Source organism: Myotis yumanensis, unplaced genomic scaffold (assembly GCF_028538775.1).
Source record: "Myotis yumanensis isolate MYYU_CA2020_CCGP unplaced genomic scaffold, mMyoYum1.0.hap1 SCAF_16, whole genome shotgun sequence".
Taxonomy (NCBI): domain Eukaryota; kingdom Metazoa; phylum Chordata; class Mammalia; order Chiroptera; family Vespertilionidae; genus Myotis; species Myotis yumanensis.
Window position 1 is genome coordinate 35,387,607 of NW_027223767.1, and position 17,092 is coordinate 35,404,698.

Consider the following 17,092-nt stretch of genomic DNA (forward strand, 5'->3'; position numbering starts at 1 on the left):
CCGGCAGCCAGCAGCCTCTAGGGACCCTACCCATGCACGAATTTCGTGTGCTGGGCCTCTCGTCCATTATAATGATTCACTCTAAAACAGACACTCGGTAGTGGCACTAGCGAGGTCAGCCTTGCCCAGGAGAAGCCCATGATGCACTCATGACCCCAATAAGTAGTCACTGGCTTGACTAGGGAAGGAACTTGCCCTTCATCTACAGGGTGAGCCTTTTTTTATTTTTTATTTTAGAGTGGGTCTTCTCGTCCACTCTTTAGCAGTGGAGACATTGATAAGTATTCATACAGAACACAAACACTCCCTAGCTCTGTTCTGAGACCCTCACCTATGTCCTCTCTCCTGAACCTCCTCCTTCTCACCAAAGTGTACCACCTGGCTCATGAAATGGTACAGAGTCTTTCTCGAGGCAAAGAGAACCACAAGAGTACACCCCAAAGCTCGGCCCACAGGGAAGATTTCCTTTAACCATTGTCCTTCAAGACCACTTGCCTAACCTGGCTGGCGGCATAGCTCAGCGGTTGAGCATTGATCTATGAACCAGGAGGTCACAGTTCCATTTCCAGTCAGGGCACATGCCTGGGTTTTGGGCTCAATCCCCAATGTGGGGTGTGCAGGAGGCAGCCGATCAATGATTCTCTCTCATCATTGATGTTTTTATCTACCTCTCCCTTCCTCTCTGAAATCCATAAAAATGTATTAAAAAAAAAAAAAAAAAAAGACACTTGCCTAGTGCAGCTCTAACACCTAGCAGTAAACCGAGCTCAGATGTTATCCTCCTTAGTCACCTGGTCATGGGAGATTTCCATACGATTATGGATTGAGGGAGGGTGGCAGTAAAACGGGAGTAAACAGCCTGGGTGTTGCACGTCTGCACCTTCTTCAGGGCCTGCTCAGACCTGCTCTTCTATTCCATGTCCTCCTGAGGAAAGGAGGGCTACTGGGCACTTTGTGGTTAAGTGGACATACACTTAGTTCATGATAAGCCACATAGGTTACCTGGTCAGCCGGTGCTCCATGGCCAGGCTTTCACTCTTTGGAAGGGCCCAGGAGCAATTTAAAAACAAGTTTCCAGTCCTGGCCAGTGTTACTAAGTGATGAGAGTGTTGGCACCCAAGGATCACAGTTTGATTCCCAGTCAAGGGTTGTGGGTTCTCCCGAACCCCGTAGGGGCATATGGGGGAGGCAACCGATAGATGTCTCTTTCACATCAAAGCATGTCTCTCTCTTTCTCTCTCTCTCTCTCTCTCTCTTCCCATCCTCCACCTCCCTCCCTCCCTTTCATGCTCTCTAAAACTAAATGGGGAATAAATATCCTTGGTGAGGATTAACAAAAAAATAAAAAATATATATAATAAAACCAGTTTCCCAAAAAAAAGAATAGTTATTAGCCAAAGAGAGCAAGGCTTTGCTCTAAAACCTGAAACACAACCACAGTGATGGTCTTTTGAGGATTTGATGTGGGCTCTGTACAGCATCCCAGCATGCGGCCGCACACAGAGCACCATTGGAGCCACTGGGGTCTGAGGACCAACTAGCAGAGCTCCTTGCTCTGTAGCCTGGACCTGCTGAAGGATTTCTCCTGCTCTGTGCCGAGGCTCAAAGCTAGCAGGCTTTCAGGGCACTTGGAAACGGGTTCTATGTGGTATGTGTCGTCTCCTAAATCCAAAGAGAGCTGCCAGGCATTGAGCATATCGGGAGAAACCCACCCTCCCACCCCCTACTCCTTGAAGTCCTCACATCCATAATAGTTCTATGGCCACAGCCAATCACTCCTTAAAGACTTGTCTTTCATTCCAAGTGGCATGGATATTTTGCTGAATTGTTTTGTCGCAAGCTGATATGGGGTATTTAAGTCTCAGACCTCAACATGAGATGCATTTTCTCTACCTTCAGCCTCAAAAGTCTAGACAGACAGGCAGACACAGACCACCCCACCCCATTTCCTGAGAGCCTATGGCCTACAACCACTTCGGTTCCCATTTCTTCATCAGTTTGGTTCTTCCAGGTTTGGAGATTTGCAACCAGGAATTGTCCGAAATCAGGCTACAAAACTAGTGAGGACAGCATGCTGCTGCTCCCTGGTACAAGGCCCAGCTTGTCCTGGTAATATCACCCACGCTGGGCACTGGGCACTGCTCCACAGCACTGCTAGCTTCCAGTTCACAGGCTGAGGGGGATGTGCTGAGTACTCATCTAACTGCAGGAGAGGCCAGGATGGGAGTGCCTGGCCATCCAGCTCCCATAACCCGGAGGATTCCTTCGGTCTGGGAGGGGCAATAGATCAGCTGGGATACAACACACACACACAGAGATATTAATGGGAGTTGACTTAGACTTGGGTAACTTGGAGTGTGATGTATCACAGAGCTGCAGTTAAGACTCAGAAAGTCATCCTAGCTGGTTTGGCTCAGTGGATAGAGCATCAGCCGAGGGACTGAAGGGTCCTGGGTTCGATTCCAGTCAAGGGGCACATTCCCAGGTTGTGGGCTCGATCCCCAGTAGGGGGTGTGCAGTAGACAACCAATCAATGATTCTCTCTCATCGGTGTTTCTATTTCTCTCTTCCTCTCTGAAATCAATAAAAATAAAAATAAAAAAAGACTCAGAAAGTCAGCAGGACAGCTGGTTTAGGAAGGAAGTGATGAGCTCTGTGACCTTAGACAGGTCACCCAACCCTGACTGGGCCCCAGTTCCTCACAAATAAGTTAAGGGGGTTGGGTTAGAGCTGTACTTTCCAACCCGTTCACATCATAGCACCCAATGAAAACTAAGAAATAATTAGAGGGGCATATTAGATGTGGTAACAATAAAATGTTTTCTTTATAGAATGTAATTACAATAAAAATTAAAATGAAATATATAGTGTTAGACAAAATAGTAAATAGTGAATTTGTAACACATTCCAAAAATCCCTTTTTTATTAAATGAGAAACTTGAACTTGAATCCTGGTCCCTAACTTTATATTCCCAGGTTTGTGTTTTAAATAGCTCATGCAGCCCTAGCCTGTTTGGCTCAGTGGAAAGAGCGTCAGCCTGTGGACTGAAGGGTCCCTGGTTTGATTCCAGTCAAGGACACATGCCTCAGTTGTAGGCTCAATCCACAGTAGGGGGCCTCCAGGAGGCAGCTGATCAATGATTCTCTCTCATCATTGATGTTTCTATCTCTCTCCCCCTCTCCCTTCCTCTTTGAAATCAATAAAAAATATATTTTTAAAAAAACATTAAATAGCTCATGCAATTCCTAATCATGACTCTAACAATGATCTCTTTAAATGACAAGAAATTGTCTGCAGCAGTAGATAAAAAAATTTTTTAACCATCTTTCATAAACATTCATATATTTATAACAATACAAATTATATTTGTTATATTTAAAGCTCTTCCCTTTCATTGACAAATAAACTTATAAAAATTCCTTGTGGATTTTAGATCCAAACTTTTTCTGGATTTTCAAAATAACAATTAAGTTCTAATTTATAGAACATACAGGCATTTTTATTTTTGAAATATATTTTTAGTGATTTCAGAGAGGAAGGGAAAGGGAGAGAGAGATAGAAACATCAATGATGAGAGAATCATTGCTTGGCTGCCTCCTGCACACTCCCTACTGGGGATCGAGCCCACAACCCAGGCATGTGCCCCTGACTGGAATGGAACCTGGGACCCTTCAATCCGCAGGCCAACACTCTATCCACTGAGCCAAACCGACTAGGGCATACAGGCATTTTTAGAACAGTCACTTCCCAGGTTGGACATCATTTGTGGCACATTGGCCACAAACAGACAAAATTATCTAATATAAAACATATGTAAATGTAGAGTTTCTAAGCTGCCTGCATCAGAACCCCCACACTCACTCACATCTCTCTCTCCACTAGATTGCTCCTCATACTCCTTCAGTCCTTGGGACACAAATCCCCCCGCATCTCCATGCAGGCAATGATGCGCATCTGGCTGCCAATGGTGGCCTCTTGCCCGCTATCTTAGGGCAGCCATATGAGGGTGAGGCCACATGAACAGAGGTGACTGGTCCAGAGACCCCAGCCACTCTGAAGGCTGGGGAGGAGATAGCCCTATCCACCCCCCACATCTCATGCCCTGAGCACCAGTGTGTGCCATCGCTAGCTGGGCAGGTCTGGATTAGATAATCATCTCTGTGGGTCTTTCCAATGCTACCGTCTATGACTCTGATCTGGCTGTTTCACACTTAAGTAGGCTGAATTTGGCTGATCGATGGGAAAATGAGGTGGGAATGTCCTGGAGCCACTTTGAAATGTGGACTGAAGCCCTGGAGAGATTGCAACTGAGGTTTAATTTGGGAAGCAGCCTCGCTGACATGAACATGGTGGCTGTATGGGTAAATGAAAATATTATGGAAGAGAGTACAGAGAGAGAGCAGATGTCACACAGGTCTTGGGGAGTCACTTACATCTCAGGAGCTGGAAGAAGGTGAAGAGAAATCTATGCAATGATACAGAGAATGATAAGTGAGTACCAACTGGCTTTTCGATAAGGCATAGGCAAAGGGAAACCAAGGACAGATTGAGGAAACTGTGCCCCAAACCTGCCGATCTCAAATCTTAGTTTTCTTCCTATCTTCTTGGCCATTCCCCCCTCCCCCCCCGTTTCTCTTGTTTCCATTTATTTATTGGCTCAAATGTCTTTATTCTCAGGCTCTGTCCTCATTACACATCCCCTGGACCCTCTAGCCCACTCCCATGACTTCCATTGCCACCCAATGAGCTCGTGTTTCCCAAACCAGCATCTCTTGTCCAGACCTGTGCCCTGATCGTTTGTTTTTCAAGCAAGCTTTCGATGAGTTTTCTTACTTCCCTGGTACCAGGGATGCAAGTGTGAATTCAAACAGAGATTCTGCTCACCCAGTCCTCTGTGCAATCCATCTTCCTTATTTTGGGAGGACACAGCCTGGCTCCTGCTGAGAAACCCCACTTGGAGACCCAAAATTGTGCTGCCCTGGAAGCACCCTGCGCAGTGAGAGAGGGTGACCATCTTATCCCAGTTTGCCAAGGACTCCTCCAGTTTTAGCACAAAAGGTCCTGCATCCCAGGAACCCATCCCAGGTCCAGGCAAACCAGGTGGTGGGTTGCCCACCAGGGGGTGTCCTTTGTGGAGTATCTGCAAAGGCAAAGGCCTGGAAAAAGAGTGGCTGTGTCGCCCAGTTGGCGTGGCTCAGTGGTTGAGCATCAACCTATGAACTAGGAGGTCACTGTTCCATTCCCGGTCAGGGAAACATGCCCGGGTTTCGGGCTCGATCCCCAGTGTGGGGCATGCAGGTGGCAGCTGATCAATGATTTTCTCTCATCATTGATGTTTCTATCTCTCTCTCCCTCTCCCTTCCTCTCTGAAATCAATAAAAATCTATTTTTAAAAAAAAGAGAGAGAGAGAGGGGCTGTGTCTATCAAGGCCAGACATTTATGAAAACTGGGGCAGTGGGGGGGGGAGCAGATGTACTCCAGCAACTCCCTAGGGCCCCCAGGGCCTTTGCAGTGGTCTGCAGGAGCAGGTGGGGGCAATGAGACAGAGAAATTTGGGTACGAGGTGAATGTGGTCTCATTTAAACCCACAGGCTGGAGGGCCCAGGGACTTTAGCGATGTATTTACATACAGGCAAGATGACGCCCCTTCCACACTTTTGTTCCGTGCTCTCTCGCCTATGATTCTACAGTACATTCTCACAATGTAATGGCTGCATAGTATTCCATCAAAAGGATTCCGAGTTTGTTTCCAAAATCTTTCCTATTATAAATAACAGTTCATGAACATCTTTGTGTTAGAAGTTTTCTTCAGTATTACATTTTTTTCAACAGTAACTTAAAATGTTAATGATTAAGCATATTGATTTTGAGACATTATCCCACTTAGCCCTCACAGCACCACTTTGGGGTATGCATTATTTTCTGGAAACTAGAGACCAGAGGTTACATAATTTGTCCAGTTATGTTGTGGGCTTGGTCCCCAGTGTAAGGCATGCAGGAGGCAGCCAATCAATGGTTCTCTTTCATCATTGATGTTTCTATATCTCTCTCCCTCTCTGAAATCAATAAACATATATATTAAAAATTAATAAAAAATAAACAAGTGGCACAAGGAATGGGGGGAATTATAGATATGCTTTAAAAGTTCTTTCGTCGGTGCCCCTCATCCATCAGCAACAAAGTTACTCTCAACTATACTATTACTAGCAATTAGTGGAGTGAAATTTTTAGTCCCTTTTCTAATATATATCTATATATATGTAAATTTCCACAGCAAATATGCAAGGTGATTTGTTGACTTGTTTTTGTTTGTGATTTTGATACTTTAAAATTTTTTTTCTTTTACTGTATCTCTTGTTCCACAACTTCCCCCCCCCCCCCCCACCCCCTGCCCCCCGCTTCTATGGACTTGCTTTCTGCCTCATTTGGACTCTGCTTCAATTGACCTAGTTTTCTCTTTAATCAAATCTCCAGGAACCAATTCATTACCATTGAAAATTATCTTACAAACTTTATTGGATCATTGTTAAAAATTCTTTTTTCTTTTCCTTTTGGGTGACACAATCACAAAGTAAAAGAATGTTACCATTGCCCAGCCTGTGTGGCTCAACGGTTGAGCATCGGCCCAGGAACCAGGAGCTCACAGGTTCAATTCCTGATCAGGAGGCACATGCCTGAGTTGGGGCTTGATCCCAGTCGGGGGCTTGCAGGAGGCAGCCAATCAACGATTCTCTCTCATCATTGATGTTTCTATTTTTCTCTTCCTCTCTATTCCTCTCTGAAATTAATAAAAATATATTTGAAAGCCCTAACCGGTTTGGCTCAGTGGATAGAGCATTGGCCTGCGGACTCAAGGGTCCCAGGTTCGATTCTGGTCAAGGGCATGTACCTTGGTTGCAGGCACATCCCCAGTGGGGAGTGTGCAGGAGGCAGCTGATCAATGTTTCTCCCTCATTGATGTTTCTAACTCTCTATCCCTCTCTTTCCCTCTCTGTAAAAAATCAATAAAATATATTAAAAATATATATATATATATATTTGAAAAAAGAATGTTATGATTCACTTGACCAGTAAAAGACAACACTTATGAATAAAATTTGAAAACCATACACCAGCAGACCTACCTGATGATAAGAATGATTGTAGCTAGCCTGGCTGGTGTGGCTCAGTGGTTGAGTGTCGACCTATGAACCAGGAGGTCAAGGTTCTATTCCCATTTAGGGCACATGCCAGGGTTGCAGGCTTGATTCCAGTGGTGTGTGTGTGTGTGTGTGTGTGTGTGTGTAGGAGGCAGATCAATGATTTTTTTTCTGTCATCATTGATGTTCCTATCTCTCTCCCTCTTTGAAATCAATAAAAATACATAAAATAAAAACTAGATTTTAAAAAAAGAAAAGAATGATTGCAGCTGAAAGCTGTGTCTGCCAATCATTTTAGATTTGTTGTGCGCCCTGAAAACCTGAAAAATGTATTGCCCGGCATCCTGATAAGGAAATCAATTACTTACCTCTGAGTAAAGAGAATGAAAGGACAAAACAAATAAACAAACAAACAAACAAAAACCAAAACAGTAAGAATAAAACAAATTGTGAGGAGACACGCATTTTAAGCTAGTGTTGCTTTGCTTGAAATTGAAGTCTTTATGCCTTCAAATATTCATGGCAGTTTTTATTCCTTCCTTCCTGCTTCCTCTGAAGCCACTGAGCACACCCATCCGAGGGGCAGCCAGCTGCCAGCCTTCAGCCACTTCCCATGTCATTTTTCTCAGCTTGTCAGGACAGTTACCCAAACAAAGTGGCCTCTGATCATCCCACCACAGGCATCCCATTCAAGAATCGCAGCCCCTGCTGGCCTGCGAGGAGACAACAAATTTCGTTTCCAGGGGGAAGTTACACATAATCTTTCTGAACTGGGTTTCCATCCGCCTGGGTTACTTCCTTGGGCCTCACAGCTCCCTGAGCAGCCCAGCAAATAGGAAGGGAAGCGAGGACAGGGTTTTCAGAGCCCCACTGAGTCTTCCTAACTGGTCATTCTCACTGAGCAATGCAGGGACGGAACACTTTTGTCTCCTGATGGACTAACGCTACCCCAAGTACTTCCAGCCATTTCATTATCCTCTCGCCTGCACAGACGCCGTGTTCTCCGCCTGGAAGCTATAAAGCCAACGTCTCAGGAGAGTCCGAATTTTATTAGAAATGTGTTTGCTTTACTCAACAGTGAGTGTATGTTAGCTTGATGATAGAGTGAATGACCTTTTTTTTTAGTGGAAGGGGAGGTGGTAAACGAAACACGGGACTCATTTGCCAGCTGATGCTGAAGGCATAAACTAAACAAGAGGCTGGGGGAGGGTGGGAGCTTCCCACACCTTGGCTGGGATAGTAGATCCAGGGGTTTGCCTGGAAAAGGATCTGCTTTGCCCTGCACTGGGAACGAACACACACACACACACACACACACACACACACACTTACTCACTCACTCACACAACGGACTGCCCTCAAGGGCAGCCATGGCTAGGCTGGACCTAGTTTTATAGGCTCTGCCCTCAGCCAGGGCTACTGTCTTCTTAAACCAGGACTGTGTCTTGCTTTGCTGATTCTCCGCCTTCTGTTATGTTCTGCAAACTAGACCCGGATCACAGAGGCAAGGAGCAGCAGGCAGCAGGCATGCCTCGGCCTGCTTGCACAGATAGAATCCCTTGGCCAGAGCAGTGGCCCAGAAATGAGTGAATCCCGGATCCAGCAAGGGACCTCTGACCACCTGCCGCTCTGCCTCCCTCTTGATCCCTCCACTAGGGGACCCTGACTCCACAGAACTGAGAGGGGCCTGGCCAGGCTGCAGGACACGGAGTGGCAAAAGTATTACAGGCTCCTCAGTCTAACCCTGCTTGCAATCCTTTAAAAAATATTTAAATCTTTGCCCTATAAACACTCAAGAATGCATTTTGATCAGAAGAATTGTTAAGCTGTGTCGTGGAATGATTCGTAGGAAGCCTAGATTTTACTAAGAGATTAGGCTGTGGTATTTAAAACCCAGATCTCTGGATCTGCGGGGATGGGAGTTAAAAACAGATTTCAAGATAAGTCTTGAACAATTGGAATGCATGACAGTGCTCCTAGGCACGGACAATGTCCCTGCTCTCTTCGGGGGTGGGGGGTGGGGGGGTCCAATCCAGCCTTCTGGGCATCCTCTTTCACTTGGTGACCTCAGCCCCTTGCCAGACCCACCTGAGCCTGGTCCAGCGGTTCCAGACCAACAGCATGAGCGCCACCTCCAGGCCACTCCCAAGAAGTGTAGTTTTGTGAGTCGGACTGATATCCCCAGATGTGTTCATTCTGGGCAATGTGTATCCATCCTCAAGGTTCAGGGCAAAGGGTCTGGGCTCCTGGGTTGGGGACACCCTCCCCCAGGCAATTCTGGAATCTAGGGTTTCTGCGGGCTCAAGAGCCTGATCGGCCCACCCCCTACTCTCCTACCTTGTTTGCCTCAAGTGACCTCAGAAAAGAGATGGGATTCCTCCTGTCCCAGCCTCGCTGTTTGGTCTCAGGGATCGCTCTTTATTTCTAACTAGTCCTGACCTCCCCCAAATCAGTCTGGCCTGACAGCCTGTCGGAGAACTCTGCAGCCTAAGTCACTTCCTTCTCTGCGACACCATATGAGGAAACCAGGGATGGCTAATGTCCATGACCTTGTGGAAAAGACAGAATGTCTAGTGAGCTAGGCAGCCTTCAAGGAAGGGAGTCCACCATCACCTGATGGCCAGCAGTGCCCGGAGCACACTTGGCTGCAGCATTATGCACGGTGGCCAAGACATGGAGACATGCCCTTCAATAGAGGAGTGGATAAAGAAGATAAGGTACATATGTACAATGGAATGCTACTTAGCCATAAGAAAGGATGAAATAGCGCCATTTGCGACAACATGGATGGGACTTGAGAATATTATGCTAAGCAAAATAAGTCAGTCAAAAAAGCTAAGAACCATATGATTTTACTCATATGTGGGATATAAAACTGAAACTAGACACTGACAACAGTAGGGTGGTTACCAGAGGGAAGGGGGTACGGGGTGGGTAAAGTGGTCCAAGTACATTGTGACGTAAGATGGTCAGATCATGTATCGTAGAAACGTACACGTGAAATCTATATGATCCCATTAACCAATCTCAACCCAATAACTTTATTTTTTTTTTTAAAGAAAATAACTTAGAAAAAGGTTATCCTTGATAATCTGGCTGAGCCTTAATCAATCAGTTGAAAGGCCTTAAGAACAAACAGGTTTTCCTGAGGAAGTTTGTGAATTAAAGCATTCACTCTCGCCCAAGAGTTTCCAGCCTGGCCTGCCCTACAGATTTCAGACTTGCAAGCCCCCACAATCACATGACTAATTCCTTGCAATAAATCTCTTTATATCTATTATAATCATCTATCTATCTATCTATCTATCTATCTATCTATCTATCTATCTATCCTACTGGTTCTGTTTCTCTGGTAGAACCCTGACCGATACACCATGGAAGTGGCAGTGCCCAAAGGTTGCAGTGGTGAAGAGTTTTGTGGAAATGGCAGTGCCTGTGTGACTTTGTCCTGACTGAGTATCAGACAGAATGGCAGGAGGAGGCCCCACCCTTTCTTCACAGGCGGTGGGTATCACTGAAAGCAGCCAGTGGGGAAGCAACAGCAGACGCCTCCAGGAAGAAGTCAGAGCTTGCTGGTGCACGTGTGTGCACACCCCCTGGGGCCACTCAGAAATATCCCGGTGAAACTTTGAAGTGATTAAGGTCCTGCCTCATCAGCAGGTGTAAGCGGAACCCAAACAATAGAGTTAATGTTCATGTGACCAGGTGTAGCTCCAGAATTGCGTGGTGCAAAAAGACAGCGCTCGACGCCCAACAGGAAACAGAAGGCACTCAAATGAGGACCATGCCAGAAGGGTTTGACAAACGGATTATTTACTCGAAGGTGGGCATGGCATAGGGACCCCGCAAGGGATGGGCCAGTACTCCTGGGGCTGGGAACAGCCTAACTGTGACTTCCCAGGCTGAAGGAACAAGAGGGGAAGATTCCAGAACATGGAAGCAGAATTGTATACTGAAGCTTGCCTGTTAGGACCCTTTGGTGGAGAGACGGCCAGAGCAAGGTGACCTCTTAGGGAGGGAGCCAAGGGACTAACTGATCTTTCTTTTTCTTTCCTTGATCTCTTATCTGGGCTCCTCCCAACCAGAAGTCAGGGACACGGGAGTCCCTTTATGTGTGGTCCATACGGTCAGCCTCTAGGCGGAAAGCCAGCTAAAGCACCATGGAGAATCATCTAGAAGGCACAGGAATGCTGCCTGGCCCACACAGGTTACATTGGAATGGCAAACCTAAGTAGATCTTTCCTCCCTCTGGACGGGATTTCTTCAATGTTATGCCGTATTTATAGTTTCTCTTTGTTCTGGCGATTCTCAGGCAGGGACAGCAATGTTCCCTAGAGGGCAATGGAAATGCATGTGGGCAGTTTCTCTTTCCTTTGGTTGTCTCAATGACTTGGAGGCACAGTTGGCATTTTGTGGGCCAGAAGCCAGGAATGCTAAATGTTTTCCAACACTAAGGACAAGTTCTAAAGAATGAAAAACTTGTTGAAAGCCCTGGGGGGCCGGAGGGGCTTCATCAGGTGAAGGCAGCACAGAGACTGGCTAAAACTGGGGCATCTGGGAGAAAGCTGGTAATGCCTAAGGTATGATCCTTGGGTTGCCAGCGTTCATGGGAGAGCCTGGTCTAACTGTCTGAATAATGAGGCCAGGACCCTGCGCCAGGTCCCCATGAGCTCTGCTCTGCAGAAAGATGACAGCTCCAGGCTCTTGTTCCGACACTGTGTCACAGCAGCCTTTGCCTGGACACAGGATGTCAGAGAGGAAGAGGAGGCCCACGCAGGCCTCTCCTGATGTCTGTGCTTCCGCAAAGGCGAGCGCATGGCCAAGCACGTTCATCTAAACCCCAGCCTTTCCTCTCCCATATTACTTTGAAGTAAATACTAGAAATCATATTATTTCTTATATAAATGTTTTAATATATATCTCTGAAAGACAGGCACTTCCTTTTTGAAAACATAAAAAAACATCGAAAACAAATTAAGAATCATTCCTTTTGCCCTGGCCGGTGTGGCTCAGTTGGTTGGAGCATCATCCCATACACCGAAAGGTAGCTGGTTTGATTCCCAGTCAGGGCACATGCCCAGGTTGCTGTTAGGCCCACAGAGCAATACAACCCTTAAAGGGCCATTTGTAAGCTTCCCGCCACAGGAGAACAAAAGACCAGGAAAAACTCCCTGGACACCAGGAGTCAGACCATACAAAGCATGAAAACTGTCTTGAAGGCACCTGATCGTGCACCTGCATTCCATCCACATTCCAATCCCACCTCCACCGCCAGACCACTGATAACAACTTTCCTCCAGTCACTGTCTACAAGGGTGGAACTCCAGCTCCTGGGTGCTGCCTTCATCGACCCGTGACCCCTTGGCAGGGTGCTGTGCAGCCCTTCCCTTGGGAAGTCCCATCTCCCACCCCTTCCCTTAAATTCAATTAAACTGTCCTCTTAGATGGCTAGTTGGCCTATCCTCGGGCACTATTCACCATGTTCACCTTCCAGTTGTGGGTTTAGTCCCTGATTGGGGTGCATAAGGGAGGCACCTGATTGATGCTTCTTTCTCTCCCTCTCCCTTCCTCTCTAAAGCCAATAAAAACATATTTTAAAAAAGAGTAATTCTTTTTATCATCAAATATCTAATCAGAAATCAACCTTCTCTTTGTTTCATACTTGCCATACATTTTTTTATGTTTGTTTAACAGGGATTGAATGAGGTTTCATATGATAACTGATGAAATAGGTTTTTAAAGTCTCTTTAAATTTATAGGTTACCCTTCCCACTTTCTATTACATCCTTGCAATTTATTTTGTCATAGGGAAGCTAAATTATATTTAAAAACTAAATTAAAATGATCTGAGATCACAGGTTGGTCTTAGAGCAATCAGCTGGGAGAGGGCAATCATCCATACTTCCCACCGTTTTGTAGTCAAACACCGATTCACTCACAAGGCAGTAATCAATAAAAAGACGGCATTGCATTTGTAATATTAAGGGGCACAGGTGTTTGTTTGAGATAGTATTTTCATTTTATAAACTAGTTTCGAAGCAGTCTACAGTTATTCCTTTCACTGGTGGTTTCTAAAAGGAAAAATAAAGTCACAGAGCTCATTATATGTGAACGCGCAGGGTACACAGTTACTGCAGGGTACACCTAGGCATGGGGTAGGGGTTTCTTCACGGACAGGAGCATGAAAGTGCATGGAGATGGTCACGAAGGGGCTCAAGGCTTCGAGAAACATGAAAGTTTAAAGACATCTGGTTGCTATGGCTGCAGAGAGCAAGGAACAGACAATCCTCCTTTACCTACAATGTAAAGGATTTGAGGGATGGCTCTTATCTCCACCACATTTAATTGAATGTAATTTCCCATTATCCACTGCGGGGTGGGGTGAGCAGAGGTTCTGCCCCTAAAGAGTTCTGAGGATTAGCCTACTCGGGGATGGGGGGAGGGACGAAGGAGAGGGGCGGGCCGGGAAGGGCCCTCTCACCCTCTGCCCTTTGAGTCTTGCCAGTGTACACCCTGCCTCGAGAGAGGGTGGTTCTGGGAGAGCAGCAGAGCAGCTGGGCTGGGCAGTCGGTCACAGGTCTTGACAACACCAGGGACGCCTGGCCCGGGAATGGGGCCAGACTGGGTTATTTTCCTGACTATTATGGGCCTCAATATACATTCCTTTCTCCCGTCCAAGCTGGAAATTCCATTGCACTGAGCATCTGAATGTGAGCACGCGTGTGGTATGAGGAGCACGTAGGGAGAAGCTGGAAGGACCCTTGTCTGTGCCTTTCCCTGCCCTGAAATCCCAGCCCTCAGCTCCAGTGCGGGGGTCTCTGGCCTGGAAACTTGGACGCAGAGGAGAGAGAAGGGGCCTCCAGTCCCCTTCTGGCCTATCTCAGGCCACCTTGGAAGGGCCGAGGGAACAGCCTGAACAAAGGAGTGGAGGTGGGCCTGGCAAGGTTACTTAGAGCAGGCCTATAGGTGAAACTTGGAGGATAAGGAGAGGGGACCAGGGGCCAGACCACGCAGGGCTTCAGGGACTATAGTGAAGAGTCTGATGCTGAAGGCTGCAATGAGAAGCCATTGACACGTAAAAACAACAACAACAAAACCTGGTAAAATTCACATAACATAAAACTCACATAACATTGTAACGTGTACTCCAATTCCTCCCCCGACTCGCCCCATTCCAGGCAAACATTAATTTGCTGTCTCTATGGATTTGCCTGTTCTACACATTTCATATACATGAAATCATACACTACATGGCCTTTCGTGACTGGCTTCTTTTGCTTCGTGTAATGTTTTCTACGTTCATCATGCTGTAGCATTTACCAGTACATCACCACAAGCTTTATGAAAGGGCACGTGTGAAGCAATCTGACTTACATTTTAGCATCATGTTTACTGCTATGGAGAGAATGCACAGGAGAAAAGCCAGAGTGTAAGGGGGCAGAGTTAGGGGCTGTCTCCATGGGGAGGCTGGGAGATGACGGAGTTGTGGAAAGATGGCTTGCAGTGGTAATGGAATGAGGGGGCATGTTTGAATTATTTTTTAGGTACTGTTGACAGGACTTGCTGATGGATGGGTGGTGAGGGAAGTGTGGCGTCAGGTCCCCAGGAAGTCCAGGGCAGGGGGAAACAGGTGCGGGGGAAGATCATGAATTCTATTTTGGGTATGTTAAGGTTGGAGATGTTTGTTAATTAGTGGAAATTCGAATCTGGGAATTAGTGGGAAGTCAGCGCTGGAGATAAAAACCTGAGGATCGTCAACCAGAAGATTGAGTCTAAATCCAGGGGAATATGTATTAAACTACATGCATTATAATAAATCGATTTGCACCCCCAAGGGTGACCAAGAGTAGGAGGTCGGTAAATCTAATACCTCCCAGCTACTAGCTACAATCAGAATATTCTGCATTTGAGTGAATACTCAGCAGCATCCTCAAGGTCCGTATTCACAGTCACCAACCTCACTTAACAGACCTCTTTGCATTTCTATTGCCACTCCAGTCGGTTAGTCCTGGGCCCCAACAACCTGTAACTCTCATTGTGGGTGTTAACTTCCTTTCAATAAAAAACCAACCACGTGGGATCTGGGCCTTGGCTCCAGCAAAAAATAAATGCTTTGTTCAAGGAGATCATTTATGTAGAAGAAACCAAACTTATACATATTCATGAAGTTTCCTACATTGTTATGCTTTCAAGTGATTTAACCCCTCCCAGGGGCAATCCATACTCCTTCCTATGTGGGTGGTTATCCTAATTGCTAACAAATGGTCTCTGAGAGAAGTCTTGTCACCAAAGCAAACGCCTAACCAAGCTGGTCCACTTCTGTTCAAATAGCAACTGGGCCTGGTCCCCACCTTTGGGTGGCAGCAGTGGGGAGGGAAGATGTACACTTCCCACAATTGTCCTTTGTGGCCTAACACCTGTTTATGTCAATCACTGTAAAACATAGGTGCAGGAACTCAGGCCAATGAGATGAGAGGCTCAGGAGGAAGGAAATGTACTTGAACCCTCACATCATGAACGATTCTCCCTTTGCTAAACCGACCCGTTAGCCAGGAAGGGGCACCCACAGGCAAGAGCGCTAATAAATCATTGGCACTGGAGTTCCCTGATGGTTCGCTGCCGGCAATTTCAGGGCAGAGGGCTTTGTTTCTTCATCTCCTGGCCCTTGCCGCTCCCCTTACTAATTCATCAGATGAATGCCTGCCATGAGCCTGCCCGACCTAGTGCTTGGGTTCAACAGAGAACAAGACAGGAATTCTGCCCCCATGGAGCCTAAATGGACAGACAAAAACAGATTAAGTAAAATATATGCCATTTTTTGAATAGTTCCTGGGAGGGGGAATGAATGAGGGAAAAGCACCATCGTGGTGTAGGGTGTGTGTGTGTGTGTGTTGTAATTTCCTGGAGGGAGCTCAGGGAAGGCTTCCTGAGGTGACATTTGAAGATGCAGGAAGAAGGAAGAATGTACACAATGGCAGGAGCCAGACTGAGCAGGAGAGGAGATGAGGTCAGGGAGTGGCCCGTAGGTCTGAAGAGAAGACTGACAGGTTTGAAGAGAAGACTGACAACATTCCTCTTGCTTTTTAAATAAGATCACTACACCTGCAATGTTGAGAGTGGACTGTAGGAGGCAAGGATGGAAGCCAGAAGACTGAGGCTTTGGTGGTGAGCGACGGAGAGAATAATGGCTAAGGCCAGAACGGTATTGGTGGAGATGCCACCAGGAGTTAAAACTAAAAAAGCCACGCTTTCAAATCAAAACCACAAGGAGATACCACCTCACATCCACAGGCCCCCAACCATGGATTAAAAACAGTATAGTATTTATTGAAAAAAAAAATCCATGTACACCATCTAACTTCCGGGTATGACATAGAAGGCAGTTAGACACGAGAAGAGGAGGAACCCCAGGTTCCACCTAATGGACAATTGTAAGGTGGAGCCCTGCCCCCAGGATGGCCTTCCCTCCCCTAGCATATCGCTGCACATGCAGTTTAAACCCCCTTAGAGGAGGAACAAGGGGGCTGGAGGGTCAGGTGGAAAATCTCTTGTTTTAAGTAAAGTTCCTTCTCTTTTCTCTCCTAACTTCTGCTTCTAGCCAATCCTTTGGTTCCCTACTTAGCTTCTTGTTTGTGGGCATTTTTCTTCCATCTTGTAGTTATTTCTCACCCAAGCTGTCTTCTTCAATCATTCAGTAATTATTTCATGGGCATGCCCTCTGTGTCATCTTCATATTTCATCTGCTAACAGCTCTGAACAGAGGTGGATCCCTTGCCAATTAACTGGACCATAATCCCATTTGCCCCGACACCAAGATCTAAGCCCTTTAGCCACACACCTATGGTGCTAATTAATATTTTCCTCAGAGTTTTAGTACATTTGCACAACATTTAAAATATTATTTTTTTTTCTTAAAAACTTGGCTTGGAGCCCAAACATTGCCACAAAGTA